The 21463-nt window shown below is 41.8% G+C and overlaps 1 long non-coding RNA gene across 1 annotated transcript in view; it reads left to right on the top strand.

Annotated features, from left to right (window-relative positions):
- The first annotated feature begins 5270 nt into the window (after positions 1 to 5270).
- The window catches only part of LOC311272723, a 30265-nt gene continuing 14072 nt past the window's right edge, over positions 5271 to 21463 (top strand). The window contains exons 1-3 of the long non-coding RNA XR_014624593.1: positions 5271 to 5370; positions 8878 to 9352; positions 12059 to 12098. This is a non-coding gene — a long non-coding RNA (uncharacterized lncRNA). The remainder of the gene's footprint in view (positions 5371 to 8877; positions 9353 to 12058; positions 12099 to 21463) is intronic.

The raw sequence follows: 21463 nt of genomic DNA on the forward strand, positions 1-21463 counted from the left end.
CCACATGTGGGAGAAATTTCGAGTCAATCGGTCCAAAGACCTGGAAGCTATTGAAAAAATTGGCCGACGTTTTCATGAAAAAGGCCATTTTTTTCTTTAAAATATTCGCCAAAAATACAAATTCCACCGGAATCCCATAAAAACTGCTGGCCTTTCTTCCGCCAGTATGGACAACATGTGTGTGCAATTTCGAGTCAATCGGTCAAAAGACGACCGTAACCCTAACCCTAGCCTCATAACCCTAACCCTAGCCCCACAACCCTAACCCTAACCCTAACCCTAGCCTCAGCCTTAAGCCGGCCTCATGAAACATTGTCCCTCTCACTAAAATATTCGCCAAAAATACAAATTCCACCCGAATCGAATGCGGACTGCTGTGTCTCGTTCAGCCAGTATAGGACCACATGTGGGAGAAATTTCGAGTCAATCGGTCCAAAGACCTGGAAGCTATTGAAAAAATCGGCCGACGTTTTCATGAAAAAGGCCATTTTTTTCTTTAAAATATTCGCCAAAAATACAAATTCCACCCGAATCGAATGCGGACTGCTGTGTCTCGTTCAGCCAGTATAGGACCACATCTGGGAGAAATTTCGAGTCAATCGGTCCAAAGACCTGGAAGCTATTGAAAAAATCGGCCGACGTTTTCATGAAAAAGGCCATTTTTTTCTTTAAAATATTCGCCAAAAATACAAATTCCACCGGAATCCCATAAAAACTGCTGGCCTTTCTTCCGCCAGTATGGACAACATGTGTGTGCAATTTCGAGTCAATCGGTCAAAAGACGACCGTAACCCTAACCCTAGCCTCATAACCCTAACCCTAGCCCCACAACCCTAACCCTAACCCTAACCCTAGCCTCAGCCTTAAGCCGGCCTCATGAAACATTGTCCCTCTCACTAAAATATTCGCCAAAAATACAAATTCCACCCGAATCGAATGCGGACTGCTGTGTCTCGTTCAGCCAGTATAGGACCACATCTGGGAGAAATTTCGAGTCAATCGGTCCAAAGACCTGGAAGCTATTGAAAAAATCGGCCGACGTTTTCATGAAAAAGGCCATTTTTTTCTTTAAAATATTCGCCAAAAATACAAATTCCACCGGAATCCCATAAAAACTGCTGGCCTTTCTTCCGCCAGTATGGACAACATGTGTGTGCAATTTCGAGTCAATCGGTCAAAAGACGACCGTAACCCTAACCCTAGCCTCATAACCCTAACCCTAGCCCCACAACCCTAACCCTAACCCTAACCCTAGCCTCAGCCTTAAGCCGGCCTCATGAAACATTGTCCCTCTCACTAAAATATTCGCCAAAAATACAAATTCCACCCGAATCGAATGCGGACTGCTGTGTCTCGTTCAGCCAGTATAGGACCACATGTGGGAGAAATTTCGAGTCAATCGGTCCAAAGACCTGGAAGCTATTGAAAAAATCGGCCGACGTTTTCATGAAAAAGGCCATTTTTTTCTTTAAAATATTCGCCAAAAATACAAATTCCACCCGAATCGAATGCGGACTGCTGTGTCTCGTTCAGCCAGTATAGGACCACATCTGGGAGAAATTTCGAGTCAATCGGTCCAAAGACCTGGAAGCTATTGAAAAAATCGGCCGACGTTTTCATGAAAAAGGCCATTTTTTTCTTTAAAATATTCGCCAAAAATACAAATTCCACCGGAATCCCATAAAAACTGCTGGCCTTTCTTCCGCCAGTATGGACAACATGTGTGTGCAATTTCGAGTCAATCGGTCAAAAGACGACCGTAACCCTAACCCTAGCCTCATAACCCTAACCCTAGCCCCACAACCCTAACCCTAACCCTAACCCTAGCCTCAGCCTTAAGCCGGCCTCATGAAACATTGTCCCTCTCACTAAAATATTCGCCAGAAATACAAATTCCACCCGAATCGAATGCGGACTGCTGTGTCTCGTTCAGCCAGTATAGGACCACATGTGGGAGAAATTTCGAGTCAATCGGTCCAAAGACCTGGAAGCTATTGAAAAAATTGGCCGACGTTTTCATGAAAAAGGCCATTTTTTTCTTTAAAATATTCGCCAAAAATACAAATTCCACCGGAATCCCATAAAAACTGCTGGCCTTTCTTCCGCCAGTATGGACAACATGTGTGTGCAATTTCGAGTCAATCGGTCAAAAGACGACCGTAACCCTAACCCTAGCCTCATAACCCTAACCCTAGCCCCACAACCCTAACCCTAACCCTAACCCTAGCCTCAGCCTTAAGCCGGCCTCATGAAACATTGTCCCTCTCACTAAAATATTCGCCAAAAATACAAATTCCACCCGAATCCAATGGGTACTGCTGTGTCTCGTTCAGCCAGTATAGGACTATGTTTGGGGAAATTTCGACTCAATCGGTCCAAAGACCTGGAAGCTATTGAAACAATCGGCTGTTCTTTCTTTCGCCAGTATGGAAACATTTGTGATCAATTTTGAGTCAATCAGTCAAAAGACGACCGTAGCTCGAAACCCTAACCCTAACCTCAGCCTTAACCACCTCTGCATGTGACAGTGTGCAATAATTGAAAAGGTGAAAATACAGTAGCATAAATTACATTTAAACAATAATTAACTGCCTATTTAGTGAAAACTGCAATACCTGCGTTGATCAGCATTATAAATTACATTAGTCTAGGCAGTGGTGTTGGTGCAAGCTGTTTTTAATGGATTTTTTTCAAAACAACATGAGCAAGGTAGAGGTAGGAGGTAGAGCAAAACTGCAGTAGAGCAGCAAATTGAAGACTTTCATTAGCAATAATGACAATGGGAAATAAGTTAAATTACAGCAGCTGTGATATTTTAAATCCTTTGAATAAACACTGGCAGGAGGTATAACAGACAGCAGAGAGCACTTGATGAAGGCAGAGAGGGTGGGTGAGTAGAGGGTGTGGGGTCCACTTCAGATACCCATGATGGTGTTGGTCGCATGTGAAACCTTGCTAATGTTATTCAGCCTAGTGATCAGCCACAGCAGGACCCCTGCCACTGTGTGTGTATCTTTTTTCAACCTGTCGTCCCAGGCTCACTCATGAATAATTTATGACGTACCGCAGAAAATTACATCTTTAGAATCACAGATGAATTCACCAGGGGCTGAGGGGTGATGGGAGGAAGTAAAAAAATAAGAGGAAGCGAAGAGGAAGGCGGTAGCGAGAACCTGATCACCCACCTGTGTGTGTCTTTTGATATGTGTATGTAACTGCCTTTATATCTCCTTACTTCAGCTCTTTTTACTTCAGCTCTTGAGCCATCAGCATGGTTTCTAAAATGAAAAGGGGCTCAAACTGTAAGACTGGGAGTAATACATAAGGAGTGCCAGATCCAACACAGGTATACTGATCACCACCCATTAAGACAGAGGGCTGGTAGAGTAGAGTGGGTTATCCACCAGTTGCAGGGTTGATGGTTTGATCCCCCCGCCTAAAAAATTCCTGATAGTTTTTCTTCGTATGGCCACTTTTGCAGAGATGCTGGTTTGACAAAAAGCAAACTGAGATTTGTAAGCATTAGCTAACTGAAGAAGTTGGGTATGTGTTTTACATCGTTGCTTTTTGACACTTCTCTCTGTAAAATTTGCTTGAGGAATTAAAAAGATGTTTATTGAACAAACAACAGAAGCATTAATGGAAACTTTAATACTCCTGAACTCTATGGACACTAAAGGGCTGGCTACATTGAACGCATCACGTATGTGTATTGTCCTACAGGTGCGCTTGCTTACAAAAAAGTTCTTGTTTTCTATGATTGTCTTCTATGATTGTCCTTTTGACCTACTTTTAGCTGTAATTTGTGTTCCGAGACATAAGCAGTCCATTCCGTTGAGTACAGTTGTATCAGGATATAAACCCAAGTTGTAATGACCTGTACTTTCCCTTTGAACAAATCTCCTTTCCTTTTTATTTCACATGCCTGTCTTCAAAAATGTGTGTAACCACGTGATTACTACAAGAACTGACTCACATTCAGATGCATTACCGAGCATCCAAAACACTTTTCTTACATCCTGCCATCCTCTCTGGGTTTCCGCTCCAGTCCACCTCAGTCCTGCTGAATAAATCAGCACATTTACATGCTTTGAATTTAATGGCAGAAACAGTAACTCGGCTTATTTGAAACGGGGGCAAAAGTAAATTCTGTCACAGCTGTGTATTTATAGTACATTTCAACAACCTAATCTCGCCCAACTCTCGCTCTCTCGTGCTATTTGTGCCCTCATCATGCCAGTAAGTGCTTTCTCCACGGCCCACTTCCGTGGTGCCATCAGTGGAGAGAGGCTGGTTGCGTGCGAGCACAGATGTGACCATCATTTGAGGAAGGGCTGTTGGTTACATCTTTTCATGAAACACTTTTTTGTGACGTGCTCCTTTTTTTTTTTTTTCTTGAACGACAGTCACATTCATGGAGGTAACAGCTGGCAGGCATCGCACTGTCACAGACCGTTTTCCAGGAGGGATTTAAGGGGAGATTAAAGTTAGTTGGCATCCGGTGATTGTACCATGTATTATCCACACCATTCCCCCCCGTTGACATCGAGTTGTGTCAAACATTTTGTGTTTAACTTTAAAGTGGGTGTAAACATTTTTAACAACCTCGTTAAATTTAGCTGATTAAGATTAAAATGATTTGTTTCTTTCTTTCATTAAAACTGAACAACATGTACGAATGAACAGCAACAACGAAAATATGCAATACACACAATACATTTAAGAAATGTAGCAAATATGAATTCATTCAGGCGACTGTGCAGGAAGCTCTTTGAATTTAATGAAGCCTCTGTTGTTTGTCACCTTCCTTAGTCTGTTGAGAAACTGAGTGAACCGAATAGATCAGCGCAGCACATCTGTTCAGAGGGAGCTGCTAATGTAGAGTAAACAAAACCTCTGACAAATTGATCCTGGCTACAATCATGATATTTTTTGCTTTCTGGTGCATTGTTTCTTTGCTGCTGCTCTTTAATTCACACAGGTTGAGACTTTTTTTTTAGCAACAGTTGACAATATTCATTTAGGTGGTTTGAGTAGTAGGTTTTTGTTTTACTCTTCATTTTAAAATCTATTTAAAGGTAGTGACCATCCAAAAAGTAATCCACACAAGGAATAGTAAGCAGAGATACCCAGCACTGGATACCACAGAAGCTAAAAAATGATCCGGCCCCAGGTGGGTGAAGAGCCAGTGAAGACATACCGCTGGGTTGATGAGTAGATAGACGGCAGGTGGGCGAGTTTGGCAGGTGTGCATAATCAGCGGGGAGCCAGGAGAGACGAGAGGGATTGCCACGCCCACGCCGCAGACACACAGAGGCAGAGAGAGACGGACAGGAGCACAGGAGACACAGAGAAAGAAGAAAACAGAAGGTAACACCAGAGAAAATACCAATGTGATCTCATGTGATGACATTTAAATAGCACAAGAACATTTGATGTGTCATGTCTATGCATTTTGATCTTTTGGACATTGTTTGGATGCTCATCATAATCAGGTGCCCTTTGTTGACATGGGTTACCAGCAACATTATGTAACTTTTTTACCTTGAAATATCATCAAAATCATGTTGATGGTTCAGTGTCTTGTAATCAGGTGAATGGTGTCTCTATCACTTGTGTCACTTCAGTGAGAGGGTTGGATCACAGCGTTACACACGTGTTTACTTCAACAAACTAGTTTTCTACACATAATATTGTTATGATGTCATGAGTTTTGTTTGTAGTTAAGCCAAATCGCACAAATTGCCAATTTCTACATAATGTTGCTTTAACTCAACAAGTAACTGTTGACGTTTGGTTTCACATGGGACACGAACGCAGGTGTCCTGGGTAAAAGTTCTGTTTTTGTTTGACCCATCCATCCACCCTGTCCTCCTCCGTATATATGGACTCTCACATTTTTTTCCTGCTTGACTTTCGGTGCTTAAAATGACACGTGAAAAGCAAAAAATGCACTGTGGTAATGCAAAATGACTTTTATATACTGATGTTTTTCATACAAATTTGGTAAGACCAGACTGAAGATACTTTGGGACGGCTGTCTCTGTTCTCCGTGACACTCTGATGTGTCAGCCGTAGTTTCAAAAGTTGAAATATTTGGAAAAACTCATTACATTTTGCAAAAGAGAACGTAAGGCACCAGTTTTACACATAACTACTGACTATATGTCAGTAATAGTTGCAGTGGGCCATTGGTCTCGAAAGCAAAATAATTCCCAAGAAAGCGTTGATGATAAACTTCACAATAAAAACTAAACAAAGAATTAAATATGTAACTCTTAAATCTTGCTTGCTTGCCTACAAAAGAAGACACTGAGACGAAACAAACTAGAAAAGCACTGTCCTTAATCTGAAATATTGTTTGCACATTTACTTAAGGTGTCTGCATTCTTTGTGTTATTTACTCTCAATTCATGTCCCGCCAATAGCTCTGTCTTATTTTCTTTCCCTCCTCTCTGAAGCAACACACTGATAAAGCTTTTAACAGTGCAAGAAGAAAGTATCTAAAATTTTGCTAGACGGATTCTTAGACAAATATAAGTATTAAAATGACTACATACATCGACAAAACTGAGTCTTTGCACTCGAGTGTGAAAAAGAAAAGTTACTCCATGGCCTGTTTCCCACAGCCGCACCAGCTGTGGGGCCACTTCATTAGTGTTGCAAACTTGAGAACAAATATGGCAACAAATTAGTCAATAACACATGTCTGTATTTCTCCCTCTGCCCCCCCGGTTACCCTTCTGCTGTAGATTTATGTATCATTGACAGCCCTTCTCTCCTCACTGCAACGACAGACTGACAAGGCATCAATCTGTGCTCCCAGCTGAACGCCGCGCCACAGAACACCCACAGAGATGCCAGACGATCGATATTCAGAATAAATTCTACCTTTCACTTCCTACTGGCACCGTGGGAGAGGGGGGATGGAGAGCACACACACATACACACACGTATACGTGCACTACACACACACACACACGCACACACACATCAGACCAGTGTTAGCGAGGGCAAAGCAGTGGACATGTCAGCGTGCTGCAGGCAGGCAGGCAGTGAGCAGAACCCCCTGTGGTGAAACCTTAAAGTGTCATTAGCTTCCTCTGTTGCTAGACACCACCTGCCTGGCTGCCATTCAGCATCTTACATGCACACAGTGTGCCCTTGAATGAAAGGAGAACACTTTCTAAGAGTTTATAGGAAATGTAAAAATCAGACGACATACTTTCAGCCAAATCTGTCTTTTATTGAATTCAGACTTTTGTTGTTTGCAGGCGTTTTCCTGTCGAACAAAATTAAAAAAAAAAGGGAAAATCAAAAATGACAACAATTTTCCTATAAGCACAGAGGTTAACAGTCGTTTTTAAACGTGTGCACGCACCCGCTAAAACTTCCATTCTCCAAACTGTTGTTTTTATTTGTGTCGCACTACTTCTCCGGTCTGAAAAACTTCTGCTTCCCTCTGCGTGCAGGGGATCTGTTATTGAAATGCACTCTCTTTCACCTCACCGCTGTCGATATTCTGTTTTGAAAAACGTTATCCGCACCCCCAAATATACATTCCCTTCGCATGGTTGTGCAAGACTTGAATTTCTGCAGGGATTGCTGCGTCATAACAGACAGAGAAGCTTACTCCAGCAAAGAGACAACTTCCTCAGCTCCTACTATTTTTTACTCAGCGCTGACTCATAAATGATTTTGTTGTGCTCGAGCTCTGTGCAGTGCGTAGGGGAGATGATTACGTGTTGGGTGTGACTGGTTCAATTTGACAAATCATCACGACCATGCTCTTTCAAAATAGTTTCTGATACACACATTCCTCTAAAATAAACCTCTAAAAATAAAATAAAGACCAATGTCTGGTCAGTACTGGTAATGTAGATTTCAGACTATATTTGTATTTATTTATTTATTTATTTTTGCTTCCTTTTCCCTAGAGAGATCAGAGTTTAAGTCCATGTCTCTCTCCTGAATATTATTAATGTGTGCCTAAAACCAATGATTGAAGTCACTCCACTCACTGTGACCTCCACGGAAATAGTTCTATGAGTGAAAATGCTTCAATCGAAATCACGTCATAAAAGTAGAGATATAATATCCACAGGCCATACCTGTTTTATATTATCATTAGATTATATTAAACTGATTTACTGATTTGTGAACGTGTAGGAGATTTGAGGGGGGATGCCATCCTCCTTTTTGGCAAAATGACCAAAATGCATCCCCTTTTGTTATCCTGGCATCCCTCTCCATGCCTCCTGAAATCACTAATAGGTGCACCACTGTGCATGTCCAGACCCAGACGACATCCTATCCAGACCCGGACTGATCAATTACCGTTACATTTTTACACCTTTTACAGTACTAGCAGCCAGGGAAACTCGCAGACCAATTGCATGCGTTGTTAATCGCTCACATGACACTACCCAACCAATCAGATATGTGTATTGCATCGCAATTCGAGTCAGACAGATACACACAGACAAGAGACAAGACGAAAAAACAGACCTTTTAATAAAGGAATGGACTCTTGTTCATTCTTCCCATAGGCAGTACTGTTTCAATCCTATCTAAATGTCAAGTTGGATTTAATTTTAATTGTTTTATCTTATATTGTAAGATTATTAATACATTTGTATGTAAAATCTTAATCTGTAAGGTAACCAAATATTGTAGACGAGTAAAAGTCAAGTACCAATGCCTTAAAACTTAGTACAGTCTTGAATAAGTGAACTAAGTTTCATTCTACTTCTGTTAGTGGTTACAACAGACTAGTTAATAGGTAGAGGGAAAATATTGTAATTGTAATTGATGAGCAACAACTTCAAACAAAACAGTGCTGTGGTATGACTCTTCCCTTTTTTCCTTCTTCCTCAGCTTCCTCTTTTCCCCAAAGCACTCAACATCATCCCTCCTTTGATCCGAACAAACCACATCTGGAACAGTTCCCATGACAGGAAAGCCCGTAGCCAGAGTGACGACACCGATCACTTGTGTCTGGAGAATTTGCTGAGTACATGTGACATTCATACACATGAACACAAACTCAGCCTCAGCGTCACCTCTCCGTAACCTCCCTAATAACAACCACAGCACATGACAGTCCCGGCTATAGACAGTGCACACAGACATGTAGGTAATAGGTGTGAGGTGATGCTCCTTTGTCACTTGCTGCAAGAGAAAGGTTTTGGTTTAAGGGCCCAGGACCATTTAAACCACAGAGGTCAGACATAGGACAGTTAAAGAGATGCTCACGCTCTCAGTCTCTGTGTTTGTGAGGCTGAGTCCTGCATCACAAGGACGTGAAAGCGTTGGATAATATCCCAGCAGGGTCAAGAGTATTTAGCAGTTGGTGAGTAAAGAGCAACACACAATTGCAATACAAGAACTGGGGGATGACAACAGAACAATTTCTGGTTGCATGCAAATAGTAGTTGATGTCTTAAGAATTATGAAAAAGAACAATCAACAACTCTAAAATCAAGAGTCAACAATAATAAGGCTGTAGTTACAGCAGGCACGGTGGGGCTTTGATCTCAATGCTAGAACTGCTAATGTGCTCACAGTTACAATGCTTCCATGTTGATGTTTAGCAGGTATGATGTTCATACGTTAGCATGCCTTCATTTGCTCCAAAACACCAAAGTATTAGATAAACAGAGATGGTGCTAAAAATACAGGTAGATAGCTTGAGTTGTATGCATCAGCACACCAGTCAAGCTGCTGTTCCTGAGCTGTGACATTTAATAATGGCCAGAAGATTGTTTGCAGAACTTTATGACATCACAGTGAAGTTGACCTTTGACTTCCATAATTTTATCCCGTACACATTTGTGTAATATTTTGTAGTAATTACCATATGAATTGTTGAGAAATGGCCAAAAGTATGTTTTGTGAGGTCACAGTGACCTTTGACCTTTGACCACAACATTCTGATCAGTTCATCTTTGAGTCCAAGTGGATGTTTGTGCCAAATTTGAAGAAATTCCTTAGATGCATTTCTAAAGTTGTCCAATTCACAAGAACGGGACACAATGAGGTCAAAGTGACCTTGACCTTTGACCTCTGACCACCAAAATCTAGTCAGTTCATCCTTTTGTGCCAGATTTGAAGAAATTCCCTCTACATGTTCTTGCCATGGGCCACAGATATCGCCAGCGCAGAGGCTTAAAAACAAGAAATACAACTTTAATAAATAATGAATATATAAAACATTATATTTATAAAAACATTTATGAAAACAAATCAGAACTTTATTTCGCCCATTTTATATTCACCTGACTCAATAATATTACATATTTGCAGCACCAAAATGCCTAAAACTCCAAATCCAAACAAACAAATGAAACAAAATATGCATTCATAGAAATTTATATGAATAAAGTAACTAGAGGCGACAAGGGAGAGAGATTGAGAGGGTTCAAATTTGGTAGTTCGCTTTTTACATCCGCTAAAATCAAACTCCCTTCTTACGTTGGAGAAACAACACAGTTTGCACAGATAATAGTACAGGGATTATTACAAAAAGCCAAAAATCCAGATGCAGATTTCCGAACACCCGAAACCCTGTTCGCTCTCTCTGTTATGTTGCTCTCAGGTGAGACGCACAAACTCTCGGCTCCGGCTTGTTGACGGCGCTAGTGAGACCTCCTGAGGTGCTTCACAACTTTATGAAAACTTCTGAAACTTTCCAGAGCAAGAGAGAAGAAGGAGGAATAGCCACGGAGAGAGAGGAGGAGGGAGCGTGGGTGGGTTTGTGCACATTCGCTCAGCTTGGCCAGTCGGAAAATGAAGTGCTATTATATATGAACACAAGGCTGTAATATAAGCTGCGGTACACAACTCGCTTTATTTGTGTTGCATCAGCCGGCGTAGGCTGTCCTCCCCTCTCGCTGTGTTTATGCAACTAGTTATCAGATATGAGCCAGCCTTCTTATCATATTGTATGTCTTCAGGCTGTGAGTGGGTTCGCTCAAACTTTCCCCAAACTAAACGATTGAAACGGAACAGAAACTTTAAGTCCTCAAGACTCGTTGGCCGCTGCGTGAACCCCAAATGCTCAAATCCCATTTCTGCAGTGTGGAGAAATGGGGAAAAAAAATGTAGGGAAGGAGATGGGCATGGGGGGGAGAGTGGGAAGAAAAGATGTTGGGGGAGGACGGGGGGGTGGGGGTTGGCATGCTCAGTTGTCTTAGTAGATAAGAAATAAGCTCATATAGCTTGAAATCTCCCTGGATGTGCTTTCAACAAGGTGCATAAGCAGATATAAATATATTAATGGGAGCAGCCTCCACATTTATTAAAGAGGGAATCCGCCATATTTCCGTGGTGCAGAGGATGGCACCCTGAGGGGTAATGAATGACACAGTGATTCATCTGGCTTTTGTGTGTGTTTGCGTGTGTGTCTGTGTGTGTGTGCGCATTCGGTGTGACTCTTTAAGACACGCAGACATCTGTGCGCCGTCATGGAGTTTGTGTGTCAGTCAGAGGAGCGCCAGATGTTTTGCCGCAGTCATGCTATCTGTCTGATCTGAACAGTCGTTCATTTTCTCGTTGTCATGTCATGGTCCCATTGCGTCTGTTTAATTAATACCCGGCGTTCACTCACAAACAAAGTCAAAGTCGGATGCATTAGTTGTGGTTTACTGAGAATCACGCCTTTTACTCTTTTGTCTCTTTGTTATTTTTCTTTCAGTTTCTCACCTCCCCCTCCTCACACAGGTTTTCATTTGTCTTTTGCAGCCTGCCTATAGGCTCCTATATTATTCATGAACTCCATATTGTTTTTGGCTGATGCAGAATACATGTTTTCCCTCCTATACTACCTACAACCCACATACATCTCCCCTCCAAGGCCTCATCTACGATTTAGCAAGGCTAAACTTGAGGATGACTGTAGGTTACTGCATTCATAATTAATGTTCATGCTACTTTCATCTCATCATATAGTCGGTCTATACTCAGAGATAAGGGGGAGGTGGTGTGACAAAGGTTGTGATCTTAGTCGGCTGACACTGGCACCGTTAATACATATATTCACTGCTGTTCTCATTTACAGCTATTCGCCCGCTGATCCAGACCGGCAAACTGAAACACAGGTCAGTGCTGAGGCTTTGTTTCTTCTTCGTGGTCTGAGTAAGGGTTAAAAAATAAGAAGTTAAAGCCTTCATTGGAAGTGAAAAATTAAGAAAAAATGTCCTCATTCTTCCGCTGTAAGAAAAAAAAAATCCCTTTCAGAGTGTTTAATTATTAGATTGTTAAATCAAATGATTTAATTAAATCCCGCAAATTGGATTTAATGAGATGATGAGACCCCCCAAATGATGCTGAATGAAATAAATAAACTCAATCTTGGACACAAGATTTTTCACTCATAATTTGAAAAGTTTTGTTTGTACAAATTTTAGTTGGAGGATTACAAATTCCTTCAAGTTCCTTAAAAATGAACCATTGAAAACAAAGTTTTACCAGCCTTGTGTTGAAATCCTAATCTACAAAGTAACTGATAACTAGAAACTGTCTTCCTGGGAATTACATTTGAATTGTCTATTTCAATAAATACCCAACTATGACATGTTTACATTTAAGTAGCAAATGCCCTCTTCTCCCTTAAGAATTATGACTCCTGTCATGGGAGCAAACAAGGAACTGGTGTGTGTCATGTAGTTATGGAGCCAGAAAGTCCATAAAGGGACAAGGTCTGTGGATGGACGGCGCAAAAAATTTAAAGTTTTCAAAATTTGTTTGATGGAGTTTGATGCAGGAGATGGCTTTTTTTTCTTCCTGTTTCCTGTCAGCACTTAAAGAGTAACTCCTCCAACTTTAAACATTAAAGTGTGTTTAAAGGTCTTGAGGAGTAGTACTGCATATTTGAAAAAAGTTATAGTCTATAAAACCTTTTGTGGCTCCACAGGAAGCTGCATGTAACCTTAAAAATCGCCTCCAGTGATGTCACTCAGTAGCTGTGCAGCATTATTCAATTCAGTTCAATTCAAAAAACTTTATTTGTCCCCGGGGGGCAATTTAAGGCAGGTGGAGTAGTTGTACACAGACGCAAAACAAGTCAGATAGAATAAAATACACTAAATAAACTGAAAAGATGCAAAAGGTGCAAAGTAGCATTGAGGCAGGTTGGGTTGTGCATTAAGAGGCAGCAACAGCTTAGTGCAAACTAACTTGTTGGCAACAGGTTTTTGGAAAGCAGTCCACTGGTCTGTATTGTATAACATTGTTGGACTCATTGTGGACAGTTTAAAGCAACATTATGCAACTTTCCTTCACCGTAAAATAACAACTTCAAACTAATTTTGATGAAACAGTGTCTTGTAATCGAGTGAATGGTGACTGTGTCTCATCACTTGTAACTTCAGTGAGAGGGTAGGATCACAGTGTTACATACATGTTTACAGCACATAACATTGTTAGGACGTAATGAGTATTACGTCAAACCTGGAAATTTTCTATTTGCGACAGTGGTGTTGCACTCAAACTGTAGGGGGCACCAAACCGCTCAAAACTGCTGATTTCCTCATGATGTTGCTTTAAAAACAAACGATCAAATCTGATACAACAGAACCTGAGACATCACCTTTGTTATTCCACGCATTCTTCTAACTTTTCAAAACTCGGTGCCTACATTACCCACAATGCAACCGAGGTACCCTTAATCACTGACCACAAGCTTTTCTACACCTAACAAGTCATTATTGTGCCTGTATTAAACCAAACCTGATCTATAACAGTGCCAGATCATTTGTAACAGAACTGGAAGCCACTGAGAAATAATGTCATGCTGCCAATAGAGCCATGGGATCAGAAAATGCCAGTCGGCCTTTCAAAAAGGATGTATTTGTTGTTTAATTAGGAGGGTTTGTTATGTATTTCCCCTGAAACCTGGAGTGAAAATCTGGGACTACAATGGGACAACAGTACTCAAATAAAACCATAGCATCTCAGGCCTGTCATTACAGTAAATACTCCACTTGAGCAAATGTAAATTTCACCTCATTGTGGTCACAGAAGACATTTCCCCTTTAATAAACACATACGTCTATGCAGCAGTAGTGCTTAAAAACCCAGTGACTCTGATGTTATGTACTCTGCATTACACGCCTGGCTGGATGCATTTCAAAGCCTTTTGTTTGTATGAGTTTATACTTTCTTTTTAGTAGAAACAGTCAGAAACAGACACTTGACAAGCTAACAGGAACATATTTTGTTCTTGAGACTTGGTTTATAATCCGATAATTGTAAAGAGCATCTGTAAGCAGGAACAGTCTGCGGCGTAAACCGTGTTTCACCTTTATTTATCCTGGTGAGAGACCTTTCTCACAATATATTTGCTTTGTCATTTTCTTTAATTTATTGTGATTGACAATACTGATTCTCCCTCTTCCCTCACGGTGACCTTCACTATCTTCTCCGACTTTCTTCTGAGTGGCGGGACGGTGAGTAACCTGCCCGTCTTTGAGAAGTTAAAGTCTACTTTTCTTACTTTCTGTTCCGTCCCTCAGCTATTTTTCTCACAGCTGTCTTTCTGCCAATCTCTTCCCCCTCTCCCCGGCTCTTGCCATCAACCCACCCTGATATTATAAGTCACAGAATTCTCCGCCAAGTAATCTACCTCATCAAATGTGATGATATGCAAATGACTTGATTATAACATGACAGCAATCAGCGGGGCCCTTTTTAGCCATCATCATATTGGATCTAAAAATGTCTGCCAACCTTCTCACATGCTGTACAGAATGACACTAACGCCAAGCATTAGTGAGTCATAATGCGTCAAGTGTGATTATGCCTCGGCAGTCAGCGTGCGCTTCTAAGACGTGTATAATCCATATCATTCATGTCATGCAAGTACTTTGTGTTTCTAGATGGAAGCAGATCAGAGAGGCACGTTCGTTTTTTGTTGCTTTTTAGAAATGAATTCTCGGAGTTTCTGACTTTAATTAACATCTCAAACAACAACAAAATGGGCAACATGGAGAGGTTTTCTGTAAGCCACCAAACATATAATTAAAGCAGCATTTATGCAGAGTTCATGCATGAACCATTTTCTATTAATCACCAACAATGTCTCACTGATACACTCTTTGTGTGCAGGGTCAATGTCAGTTGCAAAGGTCAACTTAATTACCCTGTATCTGCAGCCTGATTTTCATCCACCCGTAACCTTTCACTTCCCGCCTGACCCCGACGACCTCTTACACACCCCAAGTTTTGTCCGTGTGTGTGTGTGTGTGTGTGTGTGTTTCCGCGGGGGTGTGTGTGCGTGCTAAAGACCTGTCTGTGCACCAGACACCGAAGCGGTTTCATTAGGATTGCTGGTTCCCAGGAGGGGGGCATGTGAATAATTACCAATTAGACTGTTGTCAAGAGCCAGTGGTGGTTGCGGCGCTGTGGCAGCCATGGAAGGTTAGGGTGGGTGTGTGCATGTACTTGTCTGACATGAGTATGAGGGTGTGTATGGATATGTGTGTGAGGTTTTCTGATTACACTCCCCGAGCACTGGAGCGTGCGGTCGTGGCTGTTAAATACAGAACGTTGTTTAATCTAATGCTTCAGTCACTTGCTGGGGTTTTTGTCAGCTTTGTCAGCTAATTATAAAATAGCCACATGGATTATACACTCGTTCTCTTTCTCTCTCAGTTTTTCTGATATCACATTCCCGTCTTTCCCTCTCCTCTTTCTCTGTTACCACACCAAAATTAGCGCGTACGTGCAGGGTTTTTTATGCGCAGGTACACTCATTCACATTGATAAAAAACAAGTTTGCCTTTGTGTTTTTTTCTTGTGCGTCACGTTCTCCATCATGATGCACCGGAGAAGCAGGGAGAGGTAGAAAGCAGCAGATCAAACACCTCATCAGAGTACATCCAGAAGACTTTAAACTTGTTTTTAAAAGTCTTAATATAATTCTGGATTTTGACACATTGTTTTTTCCGAATCTGATAACGGAAGATGCTAAAGGAGTGACATGTCTTGCTTCTTTCCCATCTCTTGTTGCGAGTTAATACCGATCAGGCAGCTCACTAGCGTGGAAGTCTCTCTTTAAAGGGGCAATTTGTAAGAATTTTCGTTGAAAACAATCAAGAATCATCTAAATTAGCAATTTTTGACAATATGATGTCTTTGTATTGTGTTGATATCTACTGATATCTACTGCGATATCTACTGCTAACCAGCTAGCCCCAGCCCGTCCCGGTCCAAAGCTCCTAACACTCCCCCGGTCCTGAGCTTCTAGTCCGAACTGCTAGTTGCACGACTAACTGAGCTAACTAGCCAATGGCAGCTACAGTTAGCATCGGCTACTCTGGTGGTATGCTGCCCCCTATTTGTTTTGATATGATTCTTACATATTGCATCTTAAAAACAAAGCGCTTCTTGAACAGAGACAGATGAAAAAGTATGAACAAGCCAGCATCCTTAAAGGGGACATATTATGCAAAACTGACTTTTTCCTTGCTTTAGTATGTATATTTGCGTATCCGGAGTGCCTCCCCACCCCCTAAGCATGAGTTTTGACAACTAAGTCAATATTTTGTACCTGGCAGAGTCAGGAATTGAGTCTCTAAATGAGCCGTTTGGATTTCGACTCTTTTGCATACTCCCCGCCCTCGCGCTGGGTATCTCCTCCCACATTACGCCAGCTACCTGAACGAGGATCCGCCATTTTCTCCTCCTCGCTAACTTGTACGCTACAGCCTGACCGCTACCATGTACACCCCGAAAGCCAAGCACTGCTGCTCTGTCGTCGGATGCACGGATCCTCATGTTTCGCTACATCGCCTCCCTACCAAAGAGGATATCAGAGCGAAGAGGCTACTTTTTATTTATCAGGGTCCCAGCTTCAGTGAGCAGAAGCGTTATGGTCTGTGCCAGTCACTTCACCCCGGACTGTTTCAGCAACCAGGGTCAGTATAACGCTGGACTGGCAACGAGATTGTCCCCTAAAACATGGATCCATACCCGCTGTCAGTGATGGAACTGTAAGTATTTAAAAAACAGTATAGTTTGTGTTACTTTGGCCGTTTAGCACATGAGCTAACGCTAACCATGGGTGTAAATATGAGGCTGAACTAACATTACATGTGAAGTTATCAACGTTGGGCTTACTGGCCGTAGGATTCACGATAATGTTAATGATACGCAACGTTAATTTGTCATATCAGCACTCTTTTAAAACATGACGGTGAATTGAGAAAATGAATTAGGATATTGACATTTTATCGCTTCTAACCAGCCGGTGAACCACTGCTCGGCCGTTAACATGGGGAGGAGACGGGGTGAAATGTCTCAGTTGTTCGCGGACAGTGAGCTGCTGCTCCGCTGTGAACAAACAGAGGAGACGGTGTGAGATCGTCTCAGTTGTGTGTGTCAGTTGTTCGCGGACGTTTCGCTGCTGTTCCGCGGTGAACATGCAGAGGAAACGGTGTGAACGGGTCTCTGTTATTCACAGCCAGTGAGCTACGTTAATTCATTAGCATGTTGTGCTAAAGGACAGTGTGTAAGCAAATTTCTAGAAGCGTGTCTTGTCTGAATGCACTGCTGACTGTGTGACAGCCCGAGGAGCTGCTGTAGTTGGGCAGATGTCATGGCTCTGGGAGACTGTCCTCTGACCGTTTTTCTGTGTGTTGGTATACATGTAATACGTGTGTAGCGTTAGCCGTGGCATTAGCCGTAGCGTTAGCTGTAGGCTACAGCTAACGGTATAGCGAATGCTACAGCCTGTAGCGTTAGCTGCTGGCATGAGAGACCAGACCTGAGAGTACCAAAACGTTATCTGCAGTAAAGCAATCACTACTTTGTTTTGGAGCTGGAGACAGGGGCTACCTGCTACATGTCTGCTGTGCTACTATCAGTTGTATGCAGGCACGGACACAGAAAAGCTGCGTCGCGCTGTGTATTGCTCGTTGTTTTTTTTGTTTTGTTTTTTTTCCTCAACTTTATTGAAAGTTGCTGTGTATCGCTCGTTGCCATGGTCACGCGATGCCGTCCTCACGTTCTCCGGCCGGCAGGAAGAAGTGGGCGGCGCACACAATAGCTCATTAGCATAAAAGGGAAAGGCACTGAAACCGGCTGTGAAACTGGTGTGTAAACAACCCTGCTGTGCTCAATCCTTCGGTTTTTTCGACCAAAGCATGTTACTATCATTCCATTTAGACATCAAGGACTCATGTCAACAAGCAGAAATGAGCATAATATATCACCTTTAACTATCATGGCGCCTGAAAAGGGCCGCAACTCACGTGTTCACCCGAGCGTTGTGTTTTCGTCACAGCTGATTGAAGTCGGAGCTGCTAAATACCCGTGACTACTGCACAATCAATTGATGTGGGATTAAATGCCGATTCTAGACATTCACATTGAAGGCAAAAAACAGATGTTAGTGGGTGTTTTGTCCACTTTCAAAGGGGTTACTTGAGAGCTTACATGGGCATACTGAAAGACATGTTTGCATCTGATTGAATAGCTATGAGTGTTTGGAGATGGGACGCCATACGTAAGTGACCTTCTTGTGATTTAGAAGCCCATTTGCCTGCCGTGCCTGCGTTAGAAACAACCTGACCTTCCTCAATAAATACAAAACGCTCTCAGAGGTGTTGTGGATTTAAGTGTAGCGTCTAAGCTGAAGGTTTACCGACTATTAAAACTTACTTTATGATTCAAAAAGATGCACATGTGACCTTAAAATTGAGCTTTTTCCGCTCTTTTATTCCTTGAACAGCTTTATTTGCTCTTTCACTTTACTGTTTATATACTCTCCCCTCCCTTCACATTTTATTGTGTCTGCCTCTTTGCTCCTGTTTTATTCTCCGTACCTGTATTTGCTGTTTTATTGGTTATCTTATTTAATGCGTCTCTTGTAGTTTAATTTTATTATGAAGCGCATTGTAATGCCATTAAGAAGTGCTATAAAAATAAATTTTACTGTTAGCAGTATTGCTTTTCGGAGGTCTTGAAGGTTTAAATTGTGTGGCGGTGTGAATCAGATAAACCATAATCATAAAAACCAATCTCACAGTAGCTCAGAGGAGAGAAGAGCAAAAAAAAGATATCCAGACTTTTTGTCTCTATATCTATATATGTCTTTACTGTAGGGCTATAAATGCCTCTACATCGGGCACATCATGTGGTATGATGTCTACTTTTTGAGTGATTTATTAGAAAAAGGGAAATAAGATGGCAGACAGAATAGGGCTTCTATAACAAACAGTTTCATGAAACAGGGCTTATTCTCTCAGGATGCACCTGCGTGGGAAAAAGGATTTAGAAGACGGGGGATAATACAGTACTGTCAAACTCACCTCGCTCCACCCTCTTCATCTTTCTTTTTTCTTTTTTTTTTTCGCATGTTACCCTCGGTTTTTCATTCTGCTTGGCTCGTTCCTTGACAGGGCGAGATGGGATGAGATGATAAGAGGAGAGGCGAGGTGGTTGGATGATGGGTTGCCTCTTTTTCTCCCCCTGCTCTAACCTTGTTCTGTTCACCTTTATCTTGATCTCTCCACACCTTTTGTCTTCCTCTTCTTCTTTTTCTTTTATACCTACAGCTACCGTGTTTCCTGACTCTCTCTTGTTCTTCTGTGTCTTGTCTTTCATCTTTTACTCCTTGCCCCGTGAGATGAGGAGCATTTCAAAGAGGTGCGGAGAACGATGGAGAGGAAAAAGCAAGTGTCAGAGGCTGCGCTGTGGATTGGGCTATCATAACATGTTACAATATTTCTCAATCTCCTGCTCTATTTTTAATTTTCTTTCTTTCTTCTGGGTTTCTCGTCTCTGTCCGTCTCTGTTCTTATCCTGTAGTCCAGAAAAACAATAGCCTTTGGTTTCACAAGTCACTCTCCTCGTCTCACCGATTCAATCCCCTGCCTCCCCTTATTTTTGCTCCTGTTGTCTTTCCTGCACACCTTTACATACCACCTCCTCCTCTGACCTCCACCGCCAAGAAAAAGAAAAAAGTGCGGAGTTATGCTTCCACCCCGTCTCTCCTCTGCTGCTCCTCTGTTCATCATCATGTCTGTCTCTTTGTTTGGCACTACAGCTGTGTCAAGCCTCGGGCAACAAAGACTCTGCCTAGGGTTCAAATAGAGAGGACAGCTGGGTGTTGTTTAAATTTTTTAGCCACACTATCGGCATGGCTCCATTGATGGCAGTTTGTTGGATGGCCATAGCACCGATATGTCTTGTTATACTGGTAGAATGAGACACAGCAGTTTTTATTGGATTTTAGTGGAAATTCTTTTTTAACGAAAAATCACCATTTTTGGCGAATATCCCGCCCGATTTTTTTCAATAGCTCCCAGGTCATTTGAGCCATCGACTCCAAATCAACGGCCAAATGTCTTGTTATACTGGTAGAATGAGACACAGCAGTTTTTATTGGATTTTAGTGGAATTTCCCCCTATAAAGACATGTTATGTGTCATACCGACAGAATTAAGCTTTAAGCTTTTCCATTTAAGCTTTTCTAGTCATTTAACTCCCAGTTTTTGAATCAACAAAGTCAGGTAACCTTTATCAGGCTAACTTCGTCACCATAGCTGGGTGACCTTAGCTGTCACAGTAACACTAAAAAGCGAGTAGTTCAGTTAGGTTTGGGCATTAAAATGACTCAGTTAGGTTAAGGAAAAGATGATGGTTGGGCTTATTATAAATACAATATATATAAAGTCACCTTACAAAGAGAATGATGTTTTATTTGTATGCTATTTGGCGAGACCAGGCTGGATTATGCATTATGAGTTTTTCTCCCAGCATGGTGTTGAAATTTGAATTTTTAGGGCTATTTAACAAAAGTTAGCACGCAGACACACTTAACTTAGCGACCAATTACAGAGACGCTTTGCTAAAAACACATCGTCAGGCAAAACAACCGGTTTCCTATGGTTAATCGTGCCCTGCATGCGCTCCTCTCCAGTGCACCACGTCATGTTTTTCTAGCCGTTTCTTACAGAAGTATTGTGAACTTTTAAGCACAAGGCACGGAGTCACACTGCTTTTTCCATTAATTACACATGACAGCCATGCTGTTTTGCCCAAAACACACTTTTCCAAGGTGTTTTTTTAAGCGACTGTGCCTGTAGTGACAGGTCTCTGTGTGATTGTGGCCTTTGACAGTCAGTGCAAGTACATCAACTTCATCAGATATGCTGAATTCCCTCAAAAAAATATTTTGAGTCTTTAAAAATTATGATTTTGATTCTTACAAAAAAGCAGTGAGGTTCAATAGGCTACTCAGTCCAACCTCACTCAAAGACATTCCATGGCTCTATTGGCAGAGACAGACAGAGAAATCTGCCGGGGACATCTTGAGTTAAAAGTGTTGTTTTTAATTTGGTGAGCGCTCTCAAGCTCTCAAACAATTACAAAGAAATCTTCCCATGAGAGAAACACACTCGGTCTCCATCTTCATCGCATGCTGTCAGTCGGCGTGCACGTGTGTGCGTTATGTATACGT

This window comes from Pagrus pagrus (assembly GCF_965226575.1).
Source record: "Pagrus pagrus genome assembly, chromosome: 17".
NCBI classification, from domain to species: domain Eukaryota; kingdom Metazoa; phylum Chordata; class Actinopteri; order Spariformes; family Sparidae; genus Pagrus; species Pagrus pagrus.